At 39.1% G+C, this 27,834-nt stretch overlaps 1 non-coding gene and 2 pseudogenes across 1 annotated transcript; 1 reads left to right on the top strand and 2 right to left on the bottom strand.

Moving 5' to 3' along the window:
* Positions 1-3,539: 3,539 nt before the first annotated feature.
* LOC119522161 lies at positions 3,540-4,199 on the bottom strand (annotated as a pseudogene).
* On the bottom strand, positions 4,165-4,272 carry LOC119523943. Its single transcript, XR_005214743.1, has one exon. It is a non-coding gene; the product is annotated as a U6 spliceosomal RNA (small nuclear RNA).
* Positions 4,273-14,356: 10,084 nt separating this feature from the next.
* LOC119522160 overlaps positions 14,357-27,834 on the top strand; it is a 36,061-nt pseudogene continuing 22,583 nt past the window's right edge.

Raw genomic sequence — 27,834 nt, 5'->3', positions numbered from 1 at the left:
TTGTTAATTTCTGATGGGTATGGTAGGAACAAGTTTACAGAAATGTTGCTATATTAGGTTATTTTCTTGGGGTAGAGTAAGAATATGTTGGAAGTAAAGTAGTTATTTTAGGTTAGCTGTCTTTTTCTTACTCCCTTGTTATGATTTGTTTGAAATGTTTTTTATTGTATATCTTTTTTAATTTTTTTGATATAATTACTTAAAAAAAGTTAATTAAAAAAATGAAAAAAATATGCAGAACCCACTTGAGCTGGTGAAGAATGCAGGGGTGTGGGCTTCCCCACTTCAATGGTTGCTGATGTGCTCACAAACATAAGGGACTGGTGGTTTGATGGGCTGAGCCCTCTACAACTGGACTTGCCCTTGGCCAGACTGTTGCTGCAAAGGAGAGGCTAGGCCTGCTTATAATTGGTCTAAGAGCCTCCTCCCAAGTGCTTCTTTGTTGCTTAGATGTGGCCCTCTCTCTCTAGCTAAGCCAACTTGGCAGATGAAATCACTGCCCTCCCTATGTGGGATCTGACACCCAGGGGAGTGAATCCCCCTGGCAACATGGAATATGACTCCAAGCGAGGAATCTAGACCCAGCATCGTGGGATGGAAAACATCTTTTTGACCAAAAAGGGGATGTGAAAGGAAATGATATAAGCTTCAGTGGCAGAGAGATTCCAAAAGGAGCTGAGCGGTCACTCTGGTTGGCACTTATGCACAATATAGACCACCCTTTTTAGGTTCTAATGATTGGGAATAGCTAGCAGTAAATACCTGAAACTATCAAACTACAACCCAGAACCCATGAATCTTGTCGGCGATTGTATAAAAATGTAGTATGAGGGGTGACAATGTGATTGGGAAAGCCATATGGATCATGAAATTCCCCTTTGTCCAGTTTATGGATGGATGAGTAGATATATGGGGGGGAGAAAGGCACCCAGTGTTCTTTTTCACTTTGGTTGTTCTTTTTCACTTTGGTTTTTATTCTTATTGCTTTTATGTGTGTGATAATGAAAATGTCAAAAATTAATTTTGGTGATGAATGCACAACTATATAATGGTACTGTAGACAATTGAATGTATGCTTTGTTTTGTATGACTGCAGGGTATGTGAATATATCTCAATAAAAATGAATTAAAAATAAAATAAAATAAAATAGTGCAGCTGCTGTGGAAGACAATTTAGTGGTTCCTCAGGAGGCCAAGTGTAGAATTGCTGTATGATCCATCAATCCTGCTGCCTGGTATATACCCAGAAGAACAGGAAGCAGGGACTCAGACATTTGCACACCAGTGTTCATAACAGCATGATTCACAATTGCCAAGAGATGGAAGCAACTCAAGAGTCCATCAACTGATGAATGGATAAACAAAATGTTGTATATACATATGATGGAATGTTACTCAGCTGTAAAAAGGAATGAAGTCTTGATGCATGTGACAACATGGATGAACCTTGAGGACATTATGTTGAGTGAAATAAGCCATACACAAAAGGACTTATATTGTATGATCTCACCATGAACTAATTATAATAAACTCATAGAGTTAGAATCTAAAACATAGGTTACCAAGGGATAGAATAGGGTTAGAGAATGGGGAGCTGTTGCTTAATATGTACAGAATTTCTATTTAGGTTTTTTGTAAAGGTTTGGAAATGGATAGTTATGATGGTAGAACATTATTATGACTACAATTAACAGCATTGAATTTTGTTTGTGAATGTGGATGAAAGGCAAAGTTTAGGGTCATGAATGTTACAACAATAAAAATTAAAAGATGAAACATGGGTCTGTATGACACAGTTAACCCTGTTGTGGATGATGGTCTGTGGTTAATAATACAAATATAAGAATGTTCTTTCATGAATTTTAACAAATGTATGACACTATTACAAGGTGTTATTAATAGGGTGGTTTATGGAAAAATACACCTAATGTAAACTATGAACTGTAGTTGGCAGTAATATTTTAATGTTCTTTCATCAGTTGTAACAAAGATACCACAACAGCACAATGTGTCAAAAATAGGGGGGTATATGGGAATATATGGGTATATGGGAATTAAAAAAACATTATACTAAGTAAAAGAAAACAGACGCAGATTACTACATATTTCATGATTCCATTTTTATAAAATGTAAATATAAATAACTCCATAGAGACAGAATTAGATTAGGCCAAGGAATGATAGAGGGATTGAGAAGTGATCGTCAAAGGGTATGGGGTTTTTCTTTTTGGAGGAATAAAAATGTTCTAAAATTGATTGTGGTGATGAATGCACAACTCTGTGATTATACTAAAAACCATGTATTGTACACTTTGGATGGATTGTATGGTATGTATATATCTCCATAAAACTGCTTTTAAAAAAATAACATGACCACCCATGTATCCAACCCTCAGTAACTTAGAAACCCTTGCCAAATAACACACCACTCCCTCCACACAAAGGTATTCACTATCCTAAATTGTGTATTTTCTTGCTTTTAACTTTCCACCTATGTTTGTATGCCTACATAATAAATTGTGTGGTTTTGCCTGTTTTTGAACTTTATATAAAAGATTATTTCAGGTTTTCCTCAATTATTGGCTTTTTAACTTAACATTATGTTCTTAGAAATTATGCTTGAATTGCTCATGAAAATTTCATAAAACATTAAACAAAGCTAGCCATCATCAAGTTATTTCCCTGTTAACTATTTTTACAGCATGTGCATGTTAGGCAAGTATCAAAAAATCACAAAAGCAAAAGACCTAAAAAAGTTAAATACACGGGTTTTTTGTTTTACTGCTGTGCTTGATATGCATGAAGTAATGGATATCAAGCAATTCATTTTTACTGCATCGTTACTTGTACATTTGTTCTTAGGTTGCCTAAAACATTTAAATACAAATAAAATGAGTGTAGCAAAAACAATGAAAGCAAACAGCAGGTAAATTTACAAATAATGGGATGTGAACCATTTCTGCCCTTCTTCAGAGTAAATTGGTCACAACTTTTGTCTCAAGGAACACTTCTGCAGCTGTAGTCAAATCTGTGCACATTGATACTTGTGTTCCACAGATACACATGGTTCAACATGTAATATCCATGGGATATCTTTTCTACCACAGACTTGAAAGTGCTCCAAACCTTAAAGTACCCACAATAACTACACCTGTGACTGTAACCAATTATCCCTTTTATCCCTCACTAGGACAAACCAATATGTGGGCAGTTTTCTTTGCTTAGACATGGAAGAAATTTTAACACTGGCCCTTGTGAAGCCACAATATACCAAAAGTACTATGCCAAACATAACTTGTATAAAAATTCAACATCCCCATATTGGCCACCTCAAGATGAAAACAGATAACTCTCTAATATTAACTGGCTCTACTCCCCTAATATTAACCATAAAAACCACATGGGAAATACAGAAATTCAAATAGAATTTACATAAACCTGTTGTAAATCATAAACAAAAAATATTTGTGGGACAGCATAGATGAAAAATGGTCTACTGTGTAAATTTTAGAATGAGGCAGACAAAAGTTGGAAGGCAGTTAATTTACCCCTCCTTCTCCTACTTCAGCTTCACCTCCTTGGGTATCCGATGCCCACAATGTCAAGTTGTCTCAGTAATTGCATTATTAACGTGCTGTCTTTGTATGACTCTTCACTTAATGTACCAAGTTCAGAAATGGCTTCATCAAAAGCTGTCTTTGAAAGAGAGCAGGCTTTCTCCAGGGAGTTCAGAATCTCATAATAGAACACAGAGAAGTTAAGGGCAAAGTCCAACTTGATAGGATGTATTGGTTGCATTTCCTTTTTGCTGATATCAAATACTTCTTGGTATACTTGTTGTGACTGAGTCACAATCCCTTTCTTGTCATCACCAGCAGCAACCTCAGTCAAGTAATGATAGTAGTAGTCTCCTTTCATTTTCATAAGAAGACTTTGCTCTCTGTTTGTGACACTGGGGATCAAGAACTTTTCCAAAAGACACAGTACATCATTGCAGATATCTCTTAGCTCGATCTCAATTTTCTCTCTGTATTCTTGAGCCATCTGTGTTTTATCTCAGCACTTTCTGTCTTTTGCTCAATACATGAGAAGACCCTCCAAGATGACCTACAAGCTCCTACACCATTTTTATAAGCAACTGAGAGAAGATTCTTCTCCTCCTTGAAAAATATGGAATGCTGCATGAATTTCCATGTCATCCTTGCACAGGGGCCATGCTAAACTTCTCTGTATCATTACAATCTTAGAATATGTGCTGCCAAAAATGAACACATCTCTTTCTTCTCTTTGTTCTTTTTTTCTTTAATAGAGAAGTTGTGGATTTACAGAGCAATCATGCATAAAATGCAGGATTCACATACACCACCCTATTATTAACACCTTCCATTGGTATGGAACATTTTTTACAATTGATGAAAGCACATTTTTGTAATTGTACTATTAACTGTAGTCCATGGTTCAACTTAAGGTTCACTGTGTAGTGCAGATCCATGGATTTTCTTTTAAATTTTTACTGTTACCATATATTCAACCTAACATTTCCCCTTTTAACAACATTCAGATATATATTTCAGTACTGTTAATTACATTCACAATGTTGTGCTAACATCACCACCATTCATTACTAAAACATTTTCATCATTCCAACTAAGAACCCTGTACATTTAAAGCCTTAACTTCTTATTCCCTATGACAGTGATTCTTTTTTTAATTCAATTTTACTAAGATACATTCACAAACCATACAGTCATCCAAAGGCTACAGTCAATTGTTCACAGTACCATCATATAGTTGTGCATTCATCAACACAATTTTTGAACATTTTCATTACTCCAAAAAAATTAGAATAAAAATTAAAGTAAAAAAGAGAACCCAAAACATACCATCCTCCCCATCCCCCTTATTATTCATTTATTTTTGTCTCCATTTTTCTACTCATCTGTCCATACGCTGGATAAAGGGAGTGTGAGCCACAAGGTTTTCACAATCATATGGTCATACTGTCTAAGCTTTATACTTATACAATTATCAAGAATCAAGGCTACTGAGTTCAATAGTTTCAGGTATTTCCTCTTAGCACTACCAATGCACTGAAAACTAGAAAGGGAAATCTATATAATGCATAAGAATAACCTGCAGAATGACCTCTCAACTCGATTTGAAATTTTTCAGTCATTGAAACTTTATTTTGTTTCATTTCTGTTCCCCCTTTTGGTCAAGAAGTCTTTCTCAATCCTATGATGCTGGGTCCAGGCTCATTCCCAGGAGTAATGGCCCATGTTGCCAGGGAGATTTACACCCCTGGGAGTCATGTCCTGCATAGGAGGGAGGGCAGTGAGTTTACCTGAAGAGTTGGCTTAGAGAGAGAGGCCACATCCAAGCAATAAAAGTTCTCTGGGGATGATTCTTAGGCACAATTGTAAGTAGACTTAGCCTCTCCTTTGTAGGAACAAGCTTCATAAGAACAAGCCCCAAGATGAGGGCTTGACCTTCTGAATTGGTAGTTGGCCAATGCTTGTGAGAATATCAGCAATTCCCCAGGAGGGGAAGTTTAATCTTTCCACATTTTCCCCAGTACCTCAAGGGGGCCTTGGAAATATATTTTTATTCTCTGCCCAAATTACACTGTGATATATCGGGGCTTCACACTAACCTGTACAAATCAATGAGATGTCACTCCTTATTCAAAATTCCATGTAACTATATTGTTTGAATAAACTGACCATACAAGTTAAATTAGATAGTGTGCTACAGAAAATATAAATTTTGCACCAAATAAACATCTCTTCCTTTGGTCTCACACAGAAGTTGAAGTTTTAAAACATCATCAATATTGTCCTTTAACCTATATTCTGAGTTACCTTATTCATAAACGAGTTCATTTAATTCATATCTCTAATTGAAGTCTGATCTCTTTTTCAGCCTCTGTATCATTTGCTGTGTGGGGCAATGCTGACATTCATAGCAGCCAAACACTGGCTAGGAGTCTCAGGTGTCACACAGATACCCAAAGTTCCAGGGACAAACCAGGTTATACACAAAGAGCTCAGCATCTCAGAATTTAGTAACAACTATTACAATTCAGGAAAACATGTAACTGCTGTAAGAGCTTACAATCTAGGAACCTTTGCCATAAGCCTTCCCCTGATAACCTATGCTCTCAGATTCAGTTCTGAGTTTGCACATTATAGTTAGTCCAAATTAGTGAGGTGTTGTAATGTTTGCCTTTTCATTTCTGGTTTATTTCACTCAATTCATCTAGTTGCACTTCTTGCAATTTCATTCCTTCCTGTAGCCACTCAATATTCCATTGTGTGTATATACCAGTTTGTCATTCCATTCCTCAGTCAATGTACCCTTAGGCCACCTCCTTCCATTGTGAATTGTGAATACTGCCACCATAAACACCAGTGTGCAAATGTACATTCATGTCTCTGCTCACAGTTCTTCCAAGTATATTACTAATAATGGAGTTGCAGGACCATATGGCAACCCCATACTTAGCTTCCTGTGGAACCACCACACTGCCCTCCAGATGGGCTGCACTATTCTAATTCCCCACCAACAGTGATTAGGTACATCCCTCTCTCCACAGTTTCTCCAGCACATGTATCCCTCTGTTTATTGACACACAATACATTCCCTACTAAGTAAACAATCAACCTCTGCCAAGAATCCCATACCTCTCCATTATATCCACCTCTTATAGTTAGCTTTGGTATATTGCCATTGTTAAAATTAATGGAAACATATTACTATATTACTATTAACTATAGACTCTAGTTTGCATTGATTGTATTTTCCCCAATACCATCCCATTTTCAACACCTTGCAAAGTTGACATCATTTCTTTTCCCTCATGTAAAAACATTCTTATATTTGTACATTTAGTCGCCATCATAAACCATGGTAGATTTCAGTAAGTTATACAGTCCCAGTCTTTATCTTCTATCTTTCCTTCTGGTGTCATACATACCCCTAGCTTTCCTCTTTCAACTGTATGTACTCACAGTCATATTTGTTCAGTGTACCTACAATATCATGCTACCTTCATACAGTATTGTGCTATACATTTCTGGATCTATACAATCATGTTGAACATTCTATACTCCTTCAGCATCAAATACTCCATCTCTGCCCTCTTTGTATCTCTTGATGAGCTGTGCTCTCAGCTTTAACTCTCTAAGTTTGTTAACTAATGTTAGTTCATATTAGTGAGACCATACAATATTTGTCCTTTTGTTTCTGGCTAATTTCACTCAACATAATGTCCTCAAGGTTCATCCACATTGTTATATGCCCTGTGACATTATTCTGTCTTACAATTGCATAATATTCCATCATATGTATATACCACAGCTTGTTTATCCACTCATCCATTGATGGACATTTGGGCTGTTTCTATCTCTTGGCAAACATGAATAATACCATTATAACTTCAGTTACAAATGTCCATTAGTGTCCTAGATTTCAGTTCCTCCAAGTATAAACCTAGTAATGGGATTGCTGGATCATATGGTAATCCTATACTTGGCTTCCTGAGGAATCACCACACTGTCTTTCAGAGTGGTTGCACCATTCTACATTCCCACCAACATTGAATAAGTGTGCCTCTTTCTCCACATCCTCTCCAGCACTTGTCATTTTCTTTTTTATATATATAATGGCCATCCTAGTAGGTGTGAGATGACATCTCATTGTGGTTTTGATTTGCATTTCCCTAATAGCCAGTGAAGTTGAGTATATTTTCATATGTTTTTGAGCCATTTGTATTTCATCTTCAGAAAAGTGTCTGTCCATGTCTTTTGCCCATTTTTTTATTTGGGTTTTTTGTCTTTTTGTTGTTCAGTTGTAGGATCTCTTTATATATTCTGGATATTAAACCCTTATCTGATATGTGGTTTCCAAATATTGTCTCCCATTGCCTAGGCTGCCTTTTTACTTTTCTTACAAAGTCCTTTGATGACCAACAGTGTTCAATTTTGAGGAGATCCCACTTATCTATTTATTCTTTCTTTGATCATGCTTTGAGTGTAAGGTCTAGGAAATCACCTCTTATCACCCTACATTTAAGACATTTCCCTACATTTTCATCTAAAAATTTTATGGTCTTAGCTCTAATGTTTAGGTCTTTGATCCATTTTGAGTCCCTTCCAAATAAATTTGGTTATTGTTTTTTCTATTTCTGTGAAGTAGCATATAGTTGCTCATAGTATCCTGTCATCTCCTTTATTTCTGCAGAGTCAGTATTTATGTCCCCTTTCCCATTTCTGATTTTATTTATTTGCATCCTCTGTTGTTTTTTTTTTTCTTTCTTTCTTAGCCTAGCTAAGGGTCCATCAATTTTATTGAATTTCTCAAAGAACCAACTGCTGGTTTTGTTGTTTCTCTCTATTTTTTCATGTTCTCAATTTCATTTATTCCTGCTCTAATCTTTATTTCTTTCCTTCTGTTTGTTTTGTGGTTGGTTTGCTGTTTTTTCCCTAATTCCTCCAGGTGAACAGTTAATTCCTTGATTTTTTTCTTTCTTCTTTTTTAATACAGTGGTTTAGGACAATAAATTTCTCTCTCAGCACCACCTTTGCTGTACCCCATAAGTTTTGATATGTTGTGTTTTCATTTTCTTTTGCCTCAAGATATTTACTAATTTCTCTTGTAATTTTTTTACTTGACCCATGGGTTGTTTGATTGTGTTGTTTAGCCTCCATATATTTGTGAATTTTCCAGCCTTCTGCCTGTTATTGATTTCCATCTTCATTCCATTATGATCTGAGAAAGTGTTCTGCATAATATCAATATTTTTAAATTTATTGAGACTTGCTTTGTGACCCAACATGTGGTCTGTCCTTGAGAATGATCCATGACCACTTGAGAAAAATGTGTGTCATGTTGTAGGGTGTAGCATGCTATAAATATTTAAGTCTAATTCATTTATCATTTAATACAATATATCTGATCCCTTATTGATCATCTGTCTAGACGTTCTATCCATTGATGTAAGTGGTGTATTGAAGTCTCCAACTACTATTGTAGAAGTGTCTACCTCTCCCTTCTGTTTTGTCAGTGTTTCCCTCATGTATTTTGGGGCACACTGGCTTGGTGCATAGATATTTATGATTGTTATGTCTTCTTGATGGATTGTCCCCTTTATTAATACACAGTGTCCTTCTTTGTCTACTTTAATTGTTTTCCTTTTGAAGTCTAATTTGTCTTATATTTGTATAGCTACCCCACTCTTTTCTCTTGTTTGCATGAAGCATCTTTTTCCAACCTTTCACTTTCAACCTATTTTTGTCCTTGGTTTTTAAGTGAGTCTCCTCTTATAGACAGCATATAGATGGATCCTGTGTTTTTTTTTCTTAATCCACTCTGCCATTCTATGTCTTTTGATTGGGGAGATTCAATCCATTAACATTTAATGTGATTGCTATAAAGGCATTACTTTCTTCAACTATTTTTTCATTTTGGATTTTTTATGTCATATCTTATTTTTTCTTTCTTTTTACCCTTTTAGTTAACCTTACTGCTAATCTTAATTTCTGCACTCTTCTCCAATCCTCTGTCTTCTGATTTTTCCTATCTGTCTGTAGCACTCCCTTTAGTATTTCTTATAGAGGAGGTCTCCTGTTCATGTATCTGTGTGCTGGTTTGAATGTATTATGTCCCCCAAAATGCCATTATCTTTGATGTAATCTTGTGTGGGCAGATGTATCAGTCTTGATTAGACTGTAATTCTTTGAGTGTTTCCATGGAGATGGTCCCCACCCAACTGCGGGTGATGACTCTGATTGGATAATTTCCATGCAGGTGTTACCCCACCCATTAAGGGTGGGTCTAAATTAAATCATTGGAGCCATATAAATGAGCTGACAAACAGAAGTAACTCAGTGCAGCTGAGAGTGACATTTTGAAGAGGAGCTACAGCCAAGAGGGACACTTTGAAGAAAGCACAGGAGCTGCAGATGAAAGATAGTTTGAAGACAGCCATTGAAAGCAGACTCTTGCTGTGGAGAAGCTAAGAGAGGACAAATGCCCCAAGAGCAACTGAGAGTGACATTTTTAAGAAGAGCTGTGACCTGGAGAGGAAAGTCCTGAAACCAGAACTTGGAGCAGACATCAGCCATGTGACTTCCCAGCTAACAGATGTTTTCTGGACACCATTGGCCATCCTCCAGTGAAGGTACCTGATTGTTGATGACTTACCTTGGACACTTTATGGCCTTACAACTGTAACTCTGTAACCAAATAAACCCCCTTTATAAAAGCCAATCCATTTCTGGTGTTTTGCATTCCAGCAGCATTAGGAAACCAGGACAATCTGTAAATATTTTAAACTTTCCATCATTTTTGAAAAACAGTTTTGCCGTATATAGAATTCTTGGTTGGTAGTTTTTCTCTTTCAGTATTTTAAATATATCATACTTCTGCCTTCTTGCCTCCATGGTTTCTACTGAGAAATCTGCACATAGTCTTATAGAGCTCCTCTTGTATGGGATGGATCACTTTTCTCTTATTGCTTTCAGAATTCTCTCTTTGCTTTTGACATTTGAGTATCTGATTATTAAGTGTTTTGGAGTAGGTCTATTCAGATCTAATCTGTTTGGGGTACACTGTGCTTCTTCAATCTGTAATTTTATGTCTTTCATAAGAGATGGGAAATTATCAATGATTATGTGCTCAATCATTCTTTCTCCTCTTTTTCCCTTCTCTTTTCCTTCTGGAACACCCATGACACAGATATGCATGTGCTTCGTGTTGTCATTCAATTCCCTGAGACCCTGCTCATATTTTTCCATTCTTTTCCCTATCTGATCTTTTGAATGTAGGATTTCAGATGCCTTATCCTCTAGTTCCCTAATCTTTTCTTCTGCCTCTTCAAGTCTGCTGTTGTATGACTTCATTGTGTTTTACATTTCTTCTATTGTGCCTTTCATTCCCATAAGTTCTGTCATTTGTTTTCTCAGTCTTTTGAGATCTTCTGCATGAACACCCTGTGTCTTCTTTATATACTTCATCTCTTTCTTCACATTTTCTTTCAACTCATTGTTTGATTTACAAGGCTTGTTTGAGCATCTTTAATTAGTTGCTTCAACTCCTGAATCAGTTGAGTTGTTAGTTTATTCCTTTGATTGAGCCATATCTTCATGTTTCCTGGTGTGACACATGACTTTTTGCTGTCTTGGCATCTGATTTTCTTGATTAGTTTATTCTGGAGGTTGTTTTCTCTCTTTTGTCTAGGGTTTTCTTGTTGATTGTCTTTGATCTCTATCTGTTCTTTGTTTCTCTTGCTGGACAGTTGTCACATTGCCTCTACACCCCCCCAGTCCTCCCCCCAAAATCAAGTGCCCACAGTGGCTTGCCACAAAGATGGGAGGTAGGCACTGAGCACCCCAGCATGTTCACTGTGTGTGGTAAAACAAAACTGGTGACCCACAGTGGCACTCTGTTTCTTGCCAGCCAGCAAGGCATGGGCTTGTTTTAGAGCCCTGCTTTAACAGTTGTGTCATCCATATTTCTCAGGGCCATTTTTCTGTGCAAGGCATGTAGACCAACTCCTATGGTACTAAGAAAGGGTCTGGAGCATCTTTTTAAAAGTGTTTCTATCCCCTTGCATCTTCTCTTGATCTTGTACATATTTGTTATTAGGAGTCACAAAATTTCTTTCAATGTTTATGAAATTCTCCCAAATATTTTTAAAAAAACTTCATTAAGGTTTCAAATACATTCTCACTCATAGCCTTGCCTCTTATAAGTGTTTGAGTAGCAGTATCCAGTGGTGGTATTTTGTGTATCTCTATTGCCAATTCATGCCATGGACTATCATTGCCAACTTGATCATTGGAAATAGAGACAGTGATGCCTTTGAATCTAACAAGATTAGAGAATCAATTCCAAAAGCCCCAGAACCAACTCAGAAATCTCATCCTTAAAATTCTGTGTCTCCCCAGGGGAGTGAATCTCCCTGGCAACGTGGAATATGACTCCCGGGGAGGAATGTAGACCTGGCATCGTGGGACGGAGAACATCTTCTTGACCAAAAGGGGGATGTGAAAGGAAATGAAATAAGCTTCAGTGGCAGAGAGATTCCAAAAGGAGCCGAGAGGTCACTCTGGTGGGCACTCTTACGCACAATTTAGACAACCCTTTTTAGGTTCTAAAGAATTGGGGTAGCTGGTGGTGGATACCTGAAACTATCAAACTACAACCCAGAACCCATGAATCTCGAAGACAGTTGTATAAAAATGTAGCTTATGAGGGGTGACAATGGGATTGGGAAAGCCATAAGGACCACACTCCACTTTGTCTAGTTTATGGATGGATGAGTAGAAAAATAGGGGAAGGAAACAAACAGGCAAAGGTACCCAGTGTTCTTTTTTACTTCAATTGCTCTCTTTCACTCTAATTATTACTCTTGTTATTTTTGTGTGTGTGCTAATGAAGGTGTCAGGGATTGATTTAGGTGATGAATGTACAACTATGTAATGGTAATGTGAACAATCGAAAGTACGATTTGTTTTGTATGACTGCGTGGTATGTGAATATATCTCAATAAAATGAAGATTAAAAAAAAATTCTGTGTCTCAATTATCACTCTCAGTATCAAATCTGTGTTAGTCAGTGTTCTTTTGGGAAACAGAACTAACTTACACACATATATGTAAATATTGAGATTTATTATAGGAATTGGCTCCCCTGACTGTAGGGATGGGCAGGTCTGAATTCCATAAGGCAAGTGGCAAGCTGGGAACTCCAGTGAAGGTCTTAAATGAATTTCAGCTATTTTCCAGGGTACTTCTTTTAGATTCTCCACTTTGGGCAGGCCTTAGGCTTTATCCCCAGTCCCCAAGCCCTGTGAAGCCACCAAAGTTAAAGATCTCCAGGGTTCAGCACAACCCTCAGTGCAAATCTGCCTTTGGTGTTAATACTTCTTAGGACACTTGTTTTGTCTTCTTTTTTATTGAGGTGTAGTGTACATAAAGTAAATTATTTTTTCTAAGCCACTTGGGATTAGGTTGCATACACTATGACAGAATCATGACCTGATAAGGCTCAGGCTTTTTTAAATAGAGATCATAGATTTGAGGTATAAAGAGATGGAACCATAACAATTGGTGCCCAACATGAGGCTCAAGACAAGAATAATTTTGATTTTGTATTTATACCTTGGTTAATTTTCCCTAGGGAATTTAGGCAGAGTCTAAAGTAATGGTTCAACTTTGAAATTTAGATTTTGCAGGATTACAAATGTTAATAGGATTATCAGGAGCTAGGACTCCAGGGCATCAAGATATTCTTACTATAAGAGTTGATGAGGGCATGGAATGGAGAACATCTTCTTGACCAAAAGGGGGATGTGAAAGGAAATGAAATAAGCTTCAGTGGCAGAGAGATTCCAAAAGGAGCTGAGAGGTTGCTCTGGTGGACACTGTTATGCACAATATAGAAAACACTTTTTAGGTTCTAATGAATTGGAATATCTAGCAGTAAATACCTGAAGCTATCAAACTACAACCCAGAACCCATGAATCTTTAAGATGATTGTATAAAAATATAGCTTATGAGGAGTGACAATATGACTGGGAAAGCCATATGGACCACACTCCCCTTTGTCCAGTGTGTGGATGGATGAGTAGAAAAATGGGGGCAAAAACAAAGAAACAGACAAAGGCACCCAGTGTTCTTTTTTACTTTAATTGTTCTTTTTCACTTTAATTTTTATTCTTATTTTTGTGTGTGTGGTAATGAAAATGTTCAAAAATTAATTTTGGTGATGAATGCACAACTATATAATGATACTGTGAACAATTGAATGTAGGATTTGTATGACTGCATGGTGTGTGAATATATCTCAATAAAAATGAATTTAAAAAAGGAGTTGATGCAGGACCATGGGGAGTAGGCAGCAGGCATGCTAGGATTCAAATTGATCTTCAGGATGGAAACTGACAGCCATAGAAATCAACAACTACCCGACTACCCACCTGCCCACCAGAGAAAGTCCAGCAAGCAGCTTCAATGGCAAAGAAATTTCCCAGCCTGGAGAGGAGAGGAGACAAGTGGCCCCAGGTCCTGGAAATGACTTTTGCAAAACTTTCCTCTGCCTTAAGCTGCCATGGCAGCAGAGAAAAGACATAAGCAGAGAGAGAAAAGAAAGAGGGACATGCACCCAGCTTTGCTCACACCAGTTGCTGAACTTGGGTGAGCATGAGTGGTGACTGCTGAGTGGACCCCCTCTTCCTTGTAGCAGAGGAGGAAAGAGTCATCAGAGTAAGGGTGGCCAAGACCTATCACCAACTGGCAACTGCAGGGTCCAAGCTAACCAGCACTGCCAGGAGAGCTGCTATCTCTGGGAAGCATGGTCATCTGCATGATCCAAGGAACCTCTGTGCCAAACGAGTGCTCAGTGAGTGACTATGACTTTTCAAAGTGGGTGCACATGCTCTTAGAGAAACTTTCCTTACCAAAGACCCCGGGAGGCATGGGTGTTCCCTGCTTGTCCACCCACTCTTGTGGTCCCCAAACTTCTGTGCACAGCCCCTGCTAGGTGATAAGATACATATGCTCCCAAATATGATTTAACATCATATACAGAAGTATATTATACTGATGAGTCAGCTATTAAAAATCCTAATCCTCAGAAGACACATTCTGCTGGTGTAGGAATAGTGACAGGTAAATTTGACCCTAATTTTTCAATTTAAACAATGGAGATTTCCCTTAGAGGACCATACTGCACAATATGATAAAATAAGTGCCCCAGAATTTGCTGTCAAAGAAGCTATATGGACAGAGAGCCAATTTTAATTGTTACAGACAGCCTATATTTAGCTAAAAGCCTTAATGAAGAATTGGATATATGGATATCCAATGGGTTTGTTAATAATAAGAAAAAAAAAACACACAACCTGTAAGTAAATGGAAAGTTATTGATAATTTTAAGCAAAATGAGCCCAGTATCCAAGTGGTACATGAGCCAGAGCACAAGAAACAAGGTAATTCTTTTAGCAGACCAGTTGGCTGTACAAAGCAGTCATATGATAGGAATGATTAAAAATTATCAAGCCTGGACAAGGAACTGAAACAAGTCTTGGACTCAAAAAGTCCTAACCCTGAAGTGTATCCTGTAAAATACATGTATATTTTGGAAAATGGTAATGTTATTATTGAATGAGGTGAAGGGAAAAGGATTATTCCTCTGGTACTGGAAAGAGAAAAACTGGCCCAACAGGCCCACAATATGTTTCAGACAATTCATTGATGACAAGAAATCACCTTAATTAAACTGAGAAGTAAATATTGGTGGCCTAATATGATTAAAACAGATCTGTTTAGCCAATTGTGAGGAATGCCAAGTAACTAATTCTTCCTTCCAAATTCTTACTCCTTCAAAAACAATTATTCATCCTTACAAGCTTTTTGAAAAATTTTGCATGGATTATACCAGTACCTTACTCTTATCTCATGGTTATGGACATATTCTTATTATTGTTGATGCTGGAATGGGATATTGTTGGTTATTCCCAACCAAGGACCAAAAAGGCTAATACAACTGTTAAAGCTCTCAACTTTTTATCAGGTACCACAATTCTAAAGGTGCTGCATTCAGATAAAGGATCAGCATTCACTTCTGCCACTTTGTGACAATGGGCCAAGAACAGAGGTACACAGTTGGAGTTTAGTACCCCTTACCAACCCTCAAAGTAGTGGAGAGGTGGAAAGGAAAAATAGTGAAATAAAATGATTCTTAAGTAAACTGCTGTATAGACAGCCTCAAAAGTGATATACACTTACCCTTTTTTTCAACTTTCCATCAATAATATACCTTCCTCACAGACTCATCAAACACCTCATAAGTTAACGTTTGGTGTTGATTCCAATTTGCCTTTTGCAAATACAAATGATTCTAATTTGTCTAGGGAAGAACAGTTGTCTTTAATACTGGAATTCAGAGAGGAGCTAACACCCACTGCATGATCCTCCCCCATTCTTAATTAAAAACCTTTCATTGGGTACATAGCCAGGAACTGTGTGGAACAGCCACCTCAGGGAAATCTGTGATCAGTCTTGCATCATACAACAGTCTGGAACAGGTGGATCAGCTGAGATCAGTGAAACCTGTAAATTCCCACAGCCAGGGGTATGGCACCCCTCTCCACCAGGAATGGCAAACTGTCTTGTAGCTGGTTTCCTGAGGGAGGAGGAAGCCATCTGTACAGGGAACTGGGAGGGAGGCTCAACCTTGCCCCAGTTGCAGAAATGATTAGCAAACTCAGACTGCTGAATAAAAACTCCAACCACAGATAAACTGAGACCAAACGCTAGAGAATCTCGGAGCAATCAGCCCGGCAGAGAGGAGTTAGGGCTAGCAAAATAGCAAAAAAAAAAAAAACAAAAACCAGAGTCTTTTGGAGTTCTGTGTGTTCGTAATACAGAGGAGGGCTGGGCTCCAACAGAACCAGACACATACGCAAACCCAGGAAGCCAGGGCCCTTCTTTGAAAAGCTAGTTTTTCTGGTTTCTTGTTTCCTCTTTTCTTGCTCTCCAACTTCTTATCTTTTTGCATTTCAATAGCCCATTAGAGCTCCTGTGTCAACCCAGCCCCACCTCCCTGCCCTCCCGGCTCCCCACCCCCCACCCTGGCAAAGGTGGAATTAAAGTTGTCTCAGAGTAACTATCCAACAGGAAGAGATAACAGCCTATAAGGCTTATCTTTAAATAGTCTATACTGGGACTGACAAAACTTAGGGGCTGGAGAAAGGCCGTTCTTTTACTTTTTTCTTTTTCTTTCTTTTTCTCTCTCTTTTTTTATATAAATATTCTAGGTAGCCCACTACAGAAAGCTGCAAAGATTTACAACTGGCCTCTGGACCCAGGCAGGAGAGAAGCTAAGATAGCTCTGAGAGATAAAGCAATGAGTCTAATGGGGGAGACAGTTGCCTAAAGGGCATAACTTCCCCAAGAAAGAGGGAGGGCATGGCCCAGCTCAGATGGCCAGCCGTCCTTCAGAGAACTCAGTGCCCAGGGGCTGGAAAACAGAAACCAGCTTGAGGCAGCCATGCCCCCAACAGGGACAAGGTCTGTGGAGAATTAAAAGCATCCGTGACTTTACACTCTTTACACTAGTAGAGAGCTGCAGGTTGACAAGTGTCACCTGTTGGTCAGGATAGGAAAAGCAAAAGGTCTAGAGGCTTCAAAAGAGGTTCTGACAACTTTCACATACTTATTCTCAGAAATTCCACAACCTCCTCCCAAGACTTGGGCCTGTCTGGAGTGGGAAAGGCTGATAGAGGTTGATCATATCTAAGGAGACTCTCTCACAGAAAGGTTACATAGAGGTAGAGCAAGAACCAAAAAAACAAAAGGTGAAAAACTCTGATCAACTAAACAGAAGTTATGGTAGAGGTCTAGAATAAGTTGAACTGAATACCAAATAACAGATAGAGAACAAAGCTAATCAACAAGAAAACCCTAGGTAAAAGAATGAAAATGAGCTCCAGAATACCAAGAAAACCAGATGTCTAGACAGCTTAAGATAATAAGCCACACTAGGAAAAATGAAAATAAAGACCAGTCAAAGGAACAAACTAATAGTTCAACTGAGATACAGGAGTTGAGACAACTAATTAAAGATGTTCAAAAAAATCTAAATCAATTCAAAAGTCAATTCAATGAACTGAGGGAAAATATGTCAAAAGAGATGAAGGATATAAAGACATCGGGTGAATACAAGGAGGAAATGGAAAGTATGAATGTCCCGGCCGGCGGGACGTTCAACGGAAGCTCCAAATCCTGTGAGGGAGGAATGGTATGGGACAAGAGACGTGAGGAACGACAGCAAGACAGGTTTCTGATCAAGCTGCAAAACTTTATTGAAGAGGCAGGGTATATATACTCTAAGGTAGAGGGAGTGGCTAGTACGAACGGGTGGCGGCCTAGGATTGGTGGCTGCAAAGGCGGGTGGCGGTCTAGGATTGGCTGCTGCTGTTGCTAGGGCGGATGGCAGATGTAAGGCTAGCACAGGATTGGTGGCTACTGTTGCTGGGGTAGAAGGCAGGTAGTAAAGCTAGCACTCTAGGCGCAAATCTTAGGCGCGAACGGCTATCACTTCCATAGAAGGCTGAGGGCAACTTAAGCCGCTATTGCATCAGCCCTAGCGGTCATGTTGCATATCTCTGGCATCGCTGAGGGTGGATTTTATACATGCTACCTTAATCATCCCCAACATATGAAAAAGCAAATGGCAGAACTTATGAGAATGAAAGGCTAGATAGAAGAGATGAAAAATACAATGGAGACTTACAACACTGGATTTGAGGAGGCAAAAGAAAGGATAAGTGAACTAGAAGACAGAATATCTGAAAGCCTACACATAAAGGAACAGATAGTGAAAAGAATGGAAAATATGATGAGGGTCTGTTCTAGTTTGCTAATGCTGCCAGAATGCAAAATGCCAGAGATGGATTGGCTTTTATAAAAGAGGGTTTACTTGGTTACACAGTTACAATCTTAAGGCCATAAAGTGTCCAAGGTAACACATCAGCAGTTGGGTACCTTCACTGGAGGATGGCCAATGGTGTCTGGAAAACCTCTGTTAGCTGGGAAGGCATGTGGCTGGCATCTGCTCCAAAGTTCTGGTTTCAAAATGGCTTTCTCCCAGGATGTTCCTCTCTAGGCTGCAGTTCTCAAAAATGTCACTCTTAGTTGCACTTGGGTTATTTGTCCTCTCTCTGATTCTCTGGAGCAAGACTCTGCTTTCAACAGCCATCTTCAAACTGTCACTCATCTGCAGCTCCTGTTCTTTCTTCAAAGTGTCCATCTTGGCTATAGCTCCTCTTCAAAATGTCACTCACAGCTGCACTGAGTTCCTTCTGTTTGTCAGCCCATTTATATGGCTCCACTGATCAAGGCCCACCCTGAATGGGTGGGGCCATGCCTCCATGGAAATATCTCATCATAGTTATCACCTACAGTTGGTAGGGTGCATTTCCATGCAAACAACCAAAGGATTCCAATCTAATCAACACTGATACATCTGCCCACACAAGATTATATCAAAGAATATGGCTTTTTCTGGGGCCATAATACCTTCAAACTGGCCCAGGGTCTTAGGGAAGTGAATGACAACATAAAGCACACAAATATGTGTTATGGGTGTCCCAGAAGGAGAAGAGAAGGAAAGGGGGCAGAAAGAATAATAGAAGAAATGTTCACTAAAAATTTTCCAACTCTTACGAAAGACAGAAAATTACAGATTCAAGATGTACAGCATACCACAAACAGAATAGACCCCAATAGACCTACTCCAAGACACTTACTGATCAGACTGTCCAATGTCAAATACAAAGAGAGAATTCTGAAAGCACTGAGGGAAAAGTGATCAATCACATACAAGGGAAGCTCGATAAGACTATGCACAGATTTTTCTGCAGAAACCATTGAGGTGAGAAAGATATTGAAAGAGAAAAACTGCCAACCAGAATTCTATATCTTGCAAAACTGTCTCTCAAAAATGAGGGAGAGATCAAAATATTTTCAGACAAACATACACTGAGAGAGTTTCTGAATAAGAGACCTGTGCTTCAAGAAATACTAAAGGGAGAGCTAAAGGCTGATAGAAAAAGACAGGAGAAAGACATTTGGAGAAGTGTGTAGAAGTTAAGACTATCAGAAAGGGAAAAGGAGAGAGAGGGAGAAAAAATAATTATGACTTATAAAATCCAAAAGACAAAATGGTAGAAGAAAATACTGCACTTACAGTAATAACATTAAATGTCAATGGATTAAAATCCCCAATAAAAAGACATAGACTGGCAGAATGCATTAGAAAACAAGCCCCATCTATATGCTGTCTACAAGAAACTCACTTCAGACACAAGGACAAAAATAGGCTGAAAGTGAAATGTTGGAAAAAGATATATCATGCAAACAACAACCAGAAAAAAGCAGGAGTAGCTATATTAATATGAGACAAATTAGACTTCAAATATGAAATATTTAACAGCAACAAAGAAGGACACACTATGTTAATGAAAGGGAAAATTCATCAAGAAAACATACAAATCATAAATATTTATGCACTGAGTCACAGTATCCCAAAATACATGCAGCAAACACTGTCAACACTGAAGGGAGAAGTAGATACCTCTACAATAATATCTGGAGAATTCAATACACTGCTGTCACCAATGGATAGAACATCTAGATAGAGGATCAATAAGGAAACAGAGATGTTGAATGGTATGATAAATGATCTAGACTTGACAGATGTTTATAGAACACTACACACCACAACAGAGGGATACACATTTTTCTCAAGTGCTCAGGGATCATTGCCTAGTATAGACCACATGTTGGGTCATAAAGCAAGTCTCAAAAAATTTAAAAGAATTGATAGTGCACAAAACAGCTTCTTAGACCATAATGGAATGAAGTTGGAAATCAATAACCAGAAGACTGTAAAATTCACAAATATGTAGAGGCTAAATAATACACTCTTAGATATCCAGTGAGAAAAGGAAGAAATTACAAAAGAAATCACTAAATACTTTGAGGCAAACGAAAACAGAAACCCAACATATCAAAACTTAAGGGATGTAACAAAGGCAGTACTGAGAGGAAAATTTATTGCCCTAAATTCCTATATTAGAAGAAAGAGAAAAAAATTGAGGAATTAACTGCTTACCTGGAGGAACTAGAGAAAGTACAGCAAACTAACCCCAAGGCAAACAAAAGGAAAGAAATAACAAAGGTTAGAGCAGAAGTTAATGAAACAGAACAGGAAAACAATAGAATCAAAAAAAACAGAAGTTGGTTCTTTGAGAAAATAAATAAAATCAAAGAACCCTTAGCTAAGCTAACAAATAGAGAGAGAGGGAGAGAAAGAGAGAGCAAATGCAAATACACACAACCAAAAATGGAAAGGGGGACATAATTACTGACCCTGCAGAAATAAAAGAGATAATGAGAAAATACTATGAGCAACTATATGCTAATAAACTGGACAACTTACATGAAATGGACAACTTCCTAAAAAAGCATAAACAACCAACACTGACACAAGAAGAAATAGACCTCAACAAACCAATCACAATCAAAGAGATTGAGTCAGTCATCAAAAAGCTTCCCAAAAAGAAAAGCCCAGGATTAGATGGCTTCGCTTGTGAATTCTACCAAGCATTCAAGAAAGTATTAGTATCAATCCTGCTCAAACTCTTCAAAAAAAAAATTTATGAAGAGAAAAAGACACCTAACTCATTCTAGGAAGCCAACATCACCCTAATACCAAAGTCAGACAAAGATACCACAAAAAAGGAAAATTATAGTCCAATCTTTTTAATGAATATAGATGCAAAAATCCTCAACAAAGTACTCGCAAATCAAATCCAACAGCACATTAAAAGAATTTTACACCATGATCAAGTGGGATTTACTCCAGGTATGCAAGGCTGATTCAACTTAAGAAAATCAATTAATGTAACACACCACATCAATAAATCAAAATGGAAGGACCAAATGATCATCTCAATTGATGCAGGAAAGGCATTTGACAAAATTCAACATCCTTTCTTGATGAAAACACTTCAAAGGCTAGGAATAGAAGGAAACATTCTCAATATGATAAAGGCAATATATGAAAACCCACAACTAACATCATACTCAATGGGGAAAGACTGAAAGCCTTCCCTTTAAGATCAGGAACAAGACAGGGATGCCCACTGTCACCATTGTTATTCAACATTGTGCTGGAAGTTCTAGCTAGAGCAATTAGGCAAGAAAAGGAAATAAAAGGCATCCAAATTGGAGAGGAAGAAGTAAAACTTTCACTGTTTGCAGACAACATGACCTCTGTATAGAAAATCCAGAAAAATCTACAGCAAAGTTACTACAGCTAATCAATGAATACAGCAGACTGGCAGGCTGCAAGATCAATGTGCAAAAATCAGTAGTTTTCCTATACACAAGTAATGAGCAAACCAGAGTAGGAAAGCAAGAAAAAAGTTCCATTTCCAATAGCAACCAAAAGAATCAAGTATTTAGGAATAAACTTAACCAAGGCCACAAAAGACCTATACAGAGAAAACTATAAGAAATGCTAAAAGAAATTGAACAGGACCTAAAAAGTAGAAGAACATGCTGTATTCATGGATTGGAAGATGAAATATAATTAAGGTGTCAATTCCACCTAAACTTATTTATAGATTCAATGCAATACCAATTAAATGCCCATCAACTTACTTTGCAGAAATAGAAAAACCAATAACCAAATTTATTTGGAAAGGCAAGGTGCTCTGAATAGCCAGAAATATTTTGAGAAAGAGGAAGGAAATGGGAGGTCTCTCACTACCTGATTTTGAAACATACTACAAAGCACAGTGGTCAAAACATCATGGTACTGGCATAAAGATAGATACACTGACCAGTGGAATCAAATTGAGTATTCAGAAATAGACCCTCTCATCTACAAACATTTGATCTTTGATAAAGTTTATTTCTTCTTTGCCCTTACACTAATTAAGTGTAGTCTTTTGAAAATTCAGCCTTTTCCTAGGAATTCTCCTATTAAATGTCCCAATTTGGGCAGTCCATAGGCCAAATTCATAAGAATACAGCTCTAAGAATTTGTATTTGTTTGTGTATATGTGTATTTATATATACTGTGACAGATCCTGTTACATACCCCGGAAAAACAGGTTCTGAATCTTAATCCATTCCTGTTAATATGAATTTTTTTTAATTTTTATTTTGAAATAAATTCAAACATATAAGACAGTTGAAAATACAGTACAAACCCCATACAGAGAACTCCAACACCCCCTCACCCCCAGATATCTGTATCTACCTATTTGACATTTTGCTACCTTTACAGTACCTTTCTTTCTCTTTCCTTCCTTCCTTCTTTCTTTCCTTCCTTCCTTCCTTCCTCCCTCCCACCCCCCCTCTTTCTTTCACCTATGTCTATTGTCTATCAATTATCTATCTACTCACTTATCATCTTCTGAACATTTGAGAGCAGGTTGCGTATATCATACTCCTTGAAATCATAATACTTCCATGTACATTTCCTATGAACAAGGATTTTAACTTATGTTAGCATTCTTGTTAATATGAATTTATCACAAATAGGGACTTTAAAGATGTTTTTTAGGAAAATGTGCCCAAACTGAATTAGGGTGGGCTTTAATCCAATGTGGCTGAAGTCCTTATAAGCAAAGGAAATTGGATACACAATGGAAAGCCATGGGGAGCAGCTACAACTGGAAGTCAGTGGAACCTGGAATAGAATGATGTATTAGTTAGGGTTCTCAAGGGAAACAGAATCAATGAGAGGTGTCTCTGACTAGCAAATTGTAAAAGTGACTCACACAGCTGTGGGTATGCATGAGTCCAAATTCTGCAGAGCAGTCAGCAAACTGTCAACTCCAAGGAAGATGTTCATTGAACTCCTCAGGAAACAAACTGGCACCTTCGATGAACTCCTCAGGAAATGAACAGGGATCTTCAACGAATGTGTTCAATGAACTCTTCAGGAAATGAACCAGCAACTTTGACTAACTCCTCAGGAAATGCTTCACTGGGCAGCTGAAGAAGAAGTAAAGGTCCTCTGTCTGTCTTGCTTATAAGTCTTCAACTGATTAATTGGATTAAATCCAGCCAATTGCATTCTCTCATTGTGGAAGGCATGCCCTTTGATGAGTCATCAGTCACAGCTGCAGTCAATTGACTGATGATTTAATAAACCAGCCTGCTGGTATATTAACCAGCCTCAAACGTCCTCACAACAATTGTTAGGCCAGTGTTTGATTGACCAGACAGCTGGGTACTATCACCTGGCCAAGTTGACACATGAACCTAACCATCACAGTCTATCCCTTGTCAACTTGGCAGTTATGTACATCACCTAAAACCATACTTTATCTCTAAGTAGATAACAATAACATGCATACACTTTGCCTAACAATACTCTGCTGTGCAGCATACATCTGGAAATGCACTAAATCTCTCCAGAATGTGGTGCAAGTCCTTGGGTGACATTTGCTCTTAAAATTGATTTCCTTTAGCTTAAATACAGCAAAATGAACAGTATGTGTTCTGTCATATGATAAGGGGATAAGAAAGAGAAGAAAGCAAATGAGGAGGAAATATTCATGTCATCATAGTCCTCATTTCTGTAACTGGTCACGTGTTTGTAGTTCATATTTATCATGACCTTCTTCCACTACCCATTCCATGTTCCCTTTACCCTCAGCAAGCACTTCAGCTGGCTGTGGTTCTTTGCCTGGTGGGGTGACCCAAACCTTCATTCCTGAAGTTTCTTGGCCATTTGTAGTCCTGCCTGGATTGGGTTGTTGCAGTTTTCCATTGACTTTAATCACAGGGCATGGTAGTACTAAGAGACACCCTAGGGGATCTCCTGTAGTCCAGGAAAACTCTTCTTTACTTCCATTGTGTAGTTGCATTGCTATTTCCCCTTGATAGTCAGGATCAATCACCCCAGCCAGTACAGTAATCCCCTTACTTGCCTGTTGATTCAGAGGCATAAGAAGCCCAAAGTGGCCAGGTGGCTGTCTTAACTTCTGGTTCAATGGGATTATTGTGTTTCCTGGTGGAAGCACTCCTTTTGGAACCAAGACCTGTAGACCAGCAGAGCTTAAGCTTGCAGGGACAGGAAGCAAAAATTTCCCTAGTGGATCACTAGGAGTGACAGTGAGTGGTGCCACTCCTGTTTCCACCCCTTGATTCCTGGACCCACGAATCCTGGCTATGGAAGAAACAGCACCATAGAGTGGATGCTGATTCAGAGAATATGCAGCCTCCTGGAGAACACTGCCCCAGCCCTGCAAGGTACTGCCATCTAGCTGATGCTGTAATTGACTCTTCAACAGGCCATTGCACTGTTCTATCAACCCAGCTGCCTCTGGATGATGGGGAACATGGTAAGACCACAGAATTTCATGAGTATGTGCCCATTCCCTCACTTCATTTGCTGTGAAGTGAGTTCCTTGGTCTGAAGCAATGCTGTGTGGAATACCATGATGGTGGATAAGGCATTCTGTAAGCCCATGGATGGTAGTTTTTGCAGAAGCCTGCCATGCAGGGAAGGCAAACCCATATCCAGAGTATGTGTCTATTCCAGTAAGAACAAACCACTGCCCCTTCCATGACGGAAGTGATCCAATGTAATCAACCTGCCACCAGGTAGCAGGCTGATCTCCTCAGGGAATGGTGCCACATTGGAGACTGAGTGTGGTTCTCTGCTGCTGGCAGATTGGACACTCAGCAGTGGCTGTGGCCAGGTCAGCCTTGGTGAGTGAAAGTCCATGTTGCGGAACCCATGCATAACCTCCATCCCTACTGCCATGACCACTTTGTTCATGAGCCCATTGGGCAATGACAGGAGTTGCTGGGGAAAGAGGCTGATTGGTATCCACCAAATGGGTCATTTTATCCACTTTGTTATTAAAATCTTCTTCTGCTGAAGTCACCCTCTGGTGAGCATTCACATAGAACACAAATATCTTCATGTTGTTTGCCCACTCAGAAAGGTCTATCCACATACCCCTTTCGCAAACTTCGTCACCAATCTTCCAATCATGTTCCTTCCAAGTCCCTGACCATCCAGCCAAACCATTAGCAACAGCCCAGGAATCAGTATACAAACACACCTCTGGCCAGTTCTCCTTCCAAGCAAAGTGAACAACCAGGTGCACTGCTCGAAGTTCTGCCCACTGGGAGAATTTCCCCTCACCAGTCTCGTTCAGGGACATCCCAGAAAGGGGCTGCAGTGCTGCAGCTGTCCAATTTTGGATGGTGCCTGCATATCGTGCAGAACCATCTGTAAACCAGGCTCGAGTCTTCTCTTCCTCAGTAAACTGACTGTAAGGAACTCCCCAAGATGTCATAGCTATGGGCTGGGAAAGAGAAAGTAAGGTGGAAGGAGTGGGGGCCATGGGCATTTGGGCCACTTCCTCATGTAACTTAATTGTACCTTCAGGACCTGCTTGAGCTCTATCTCATATATACCATTTCCATTTTATGATGGAGTGCTGCTGTGCACACCCAACTTTATGGCTTGGTAGGTCAGACAATACCCAGCTCATAAGTAACTCAGATCTCATGATAACTTGGTGGCCCATGGTTAAGCGTTCTGTCTCTACTAAGGCCCAGTAGCAGGCCAACGGCTGTTTCTCAAATGGAGAGTAGCTTTCTGCAGAGGATGGTAAAGCTTTACTCCAAAATCCTAAGGGCCTGCATTGTAATTCTTCTATATGACCCTGCCAAAGTCTCCAAACAGCATCTCTATTTGCCACTGACAACTTCCAGCACCACTGGGTCAGCTGGATCATATGGTCCAAGTGGCAGAGCAGCTTGCACAGCAGCCTGAACCTGTCGCAGAGCCTCATCTTGTTCTGGTCCCCACTCAAAACTAGAAGCTTTTTTCATCACTCGGTAAATGGGCCAGAGTAGCACACCTAAATGAGGAATATGTTGTCTCCAAAACCCAAAGAGGCCAACTAAGTGTTGTGCCTCTTTTTTGATTGTAGGAGGGGCCAGATGCAACAGCTTATCCTTCACCTTAGAAGGAATATCTCAGCAGGCCCCACACCACTGGACACCTAGAAATTTCACTGAGGTGGAAGGCGCCTTTATTTTTGTTGGATTTATCTCCCATCCTCTGCCATGCAAATACCTTACCAACAAATCTAGAGTAGTTGCTACTTCTTGCTCACTAAGTCCAATCAACATGACAGCATCAATATAATGAACCAGTGTGACATCTTGTGGGAGGGAGAAATGATCAAGGTCCCTGTGGATATTATGACATAGGGCTGGAGAGTTGATATAACCCTGAGGTAGCACAGTGAATGTAAATTGCTGGCCTTGCCAGCTGAATGCAAACTGTTTCTGGTGGTCCTTACTGACAGCAATTGAGAAAAAAGCATTTGCCAGATCAATAGCTGCATACCAGGTACCAGGGGATGTGTTGATTTGCTCAAGCAATGATACCACATCTGGAACAGCAGCTGCAATTGGAGTCACCACCTGCTTAAGCTTATGATAATCCACAGTCATCCTCCAAGATGCATCTGTTTTCTGCACAGGCCAAATAGGAGAGTTGAATGGGGATGTGATGGGAATCACCATCCCTGCATCTTTCAAGTCCTTAAGAGTGGCATTAATCTCTGCAATCCCTCCAGGAATTTGGTATTGCTTCTGGTTCACTGTTTTGCTAGGCAGGGGCAGTTCTAGTAGCTTCTACTTGGCCTTTCCTACCATAATAGCCCTCACTCCAGGAGTCAGGGAACCAATGTGAGGATTCTGCCAGTTGCTGAGTATGTCTATTCCAATTATGCATTCTGGCACTGGGGAAATAAACACAGAATGGGTTCAGAGACCCACTGGACCCACTGTGAGACAGACCTGAGGTAAAACTCCATCAATCACCTGACCTCCATAAGCCCCAACTCTGACTGGTGGACCAGAGTGACGTTTTGGGTCTCTGGGAATTAATATCACTTCTGAACCAGTGTCTAATAATCCATGAAACATCTGATCATTTCCTTTTCCCCAATGCACAGTTACCCTGGTAAAAGGCCGTAGGTCCCCCTGGGGAAGGCTGGGAGGAAGATTAACAGTATAAACTTTTGGCAGTGTAACAGGGTCCTTCCCCAAGGGTACCTGGCCTTCCCTTCATTCAAGGGGCTCTGGATCTGTAAACTGTCGCAAGTCTGGGAATTGATTAAGGGGCCATGACTCTCTGTTTTTGTAATTCAAGGGAGACTTTTGTTCACGTGACCTAGAATTCTTCTGCCCATATAGTTCAAACAAGAATTT

Source organism: Choloepus didactylus, chromosome X, assembly GCF_015220235.1.
Source record: "Choloepus didactylus isolate mChoDid1 chromosome X, mChoDid1.pri, whole genome shotgun sequence".
NCBI lineage: Eukaryota > Metazoa > Chordata > Mammalia > Pilosa > Megalonychidae > Choloepus > Choloepus didactylus.
Note: the sequence above shows the minus strand (reverse complement) of the source record. Positions and strands in the feature narration are given on the sequence as shown.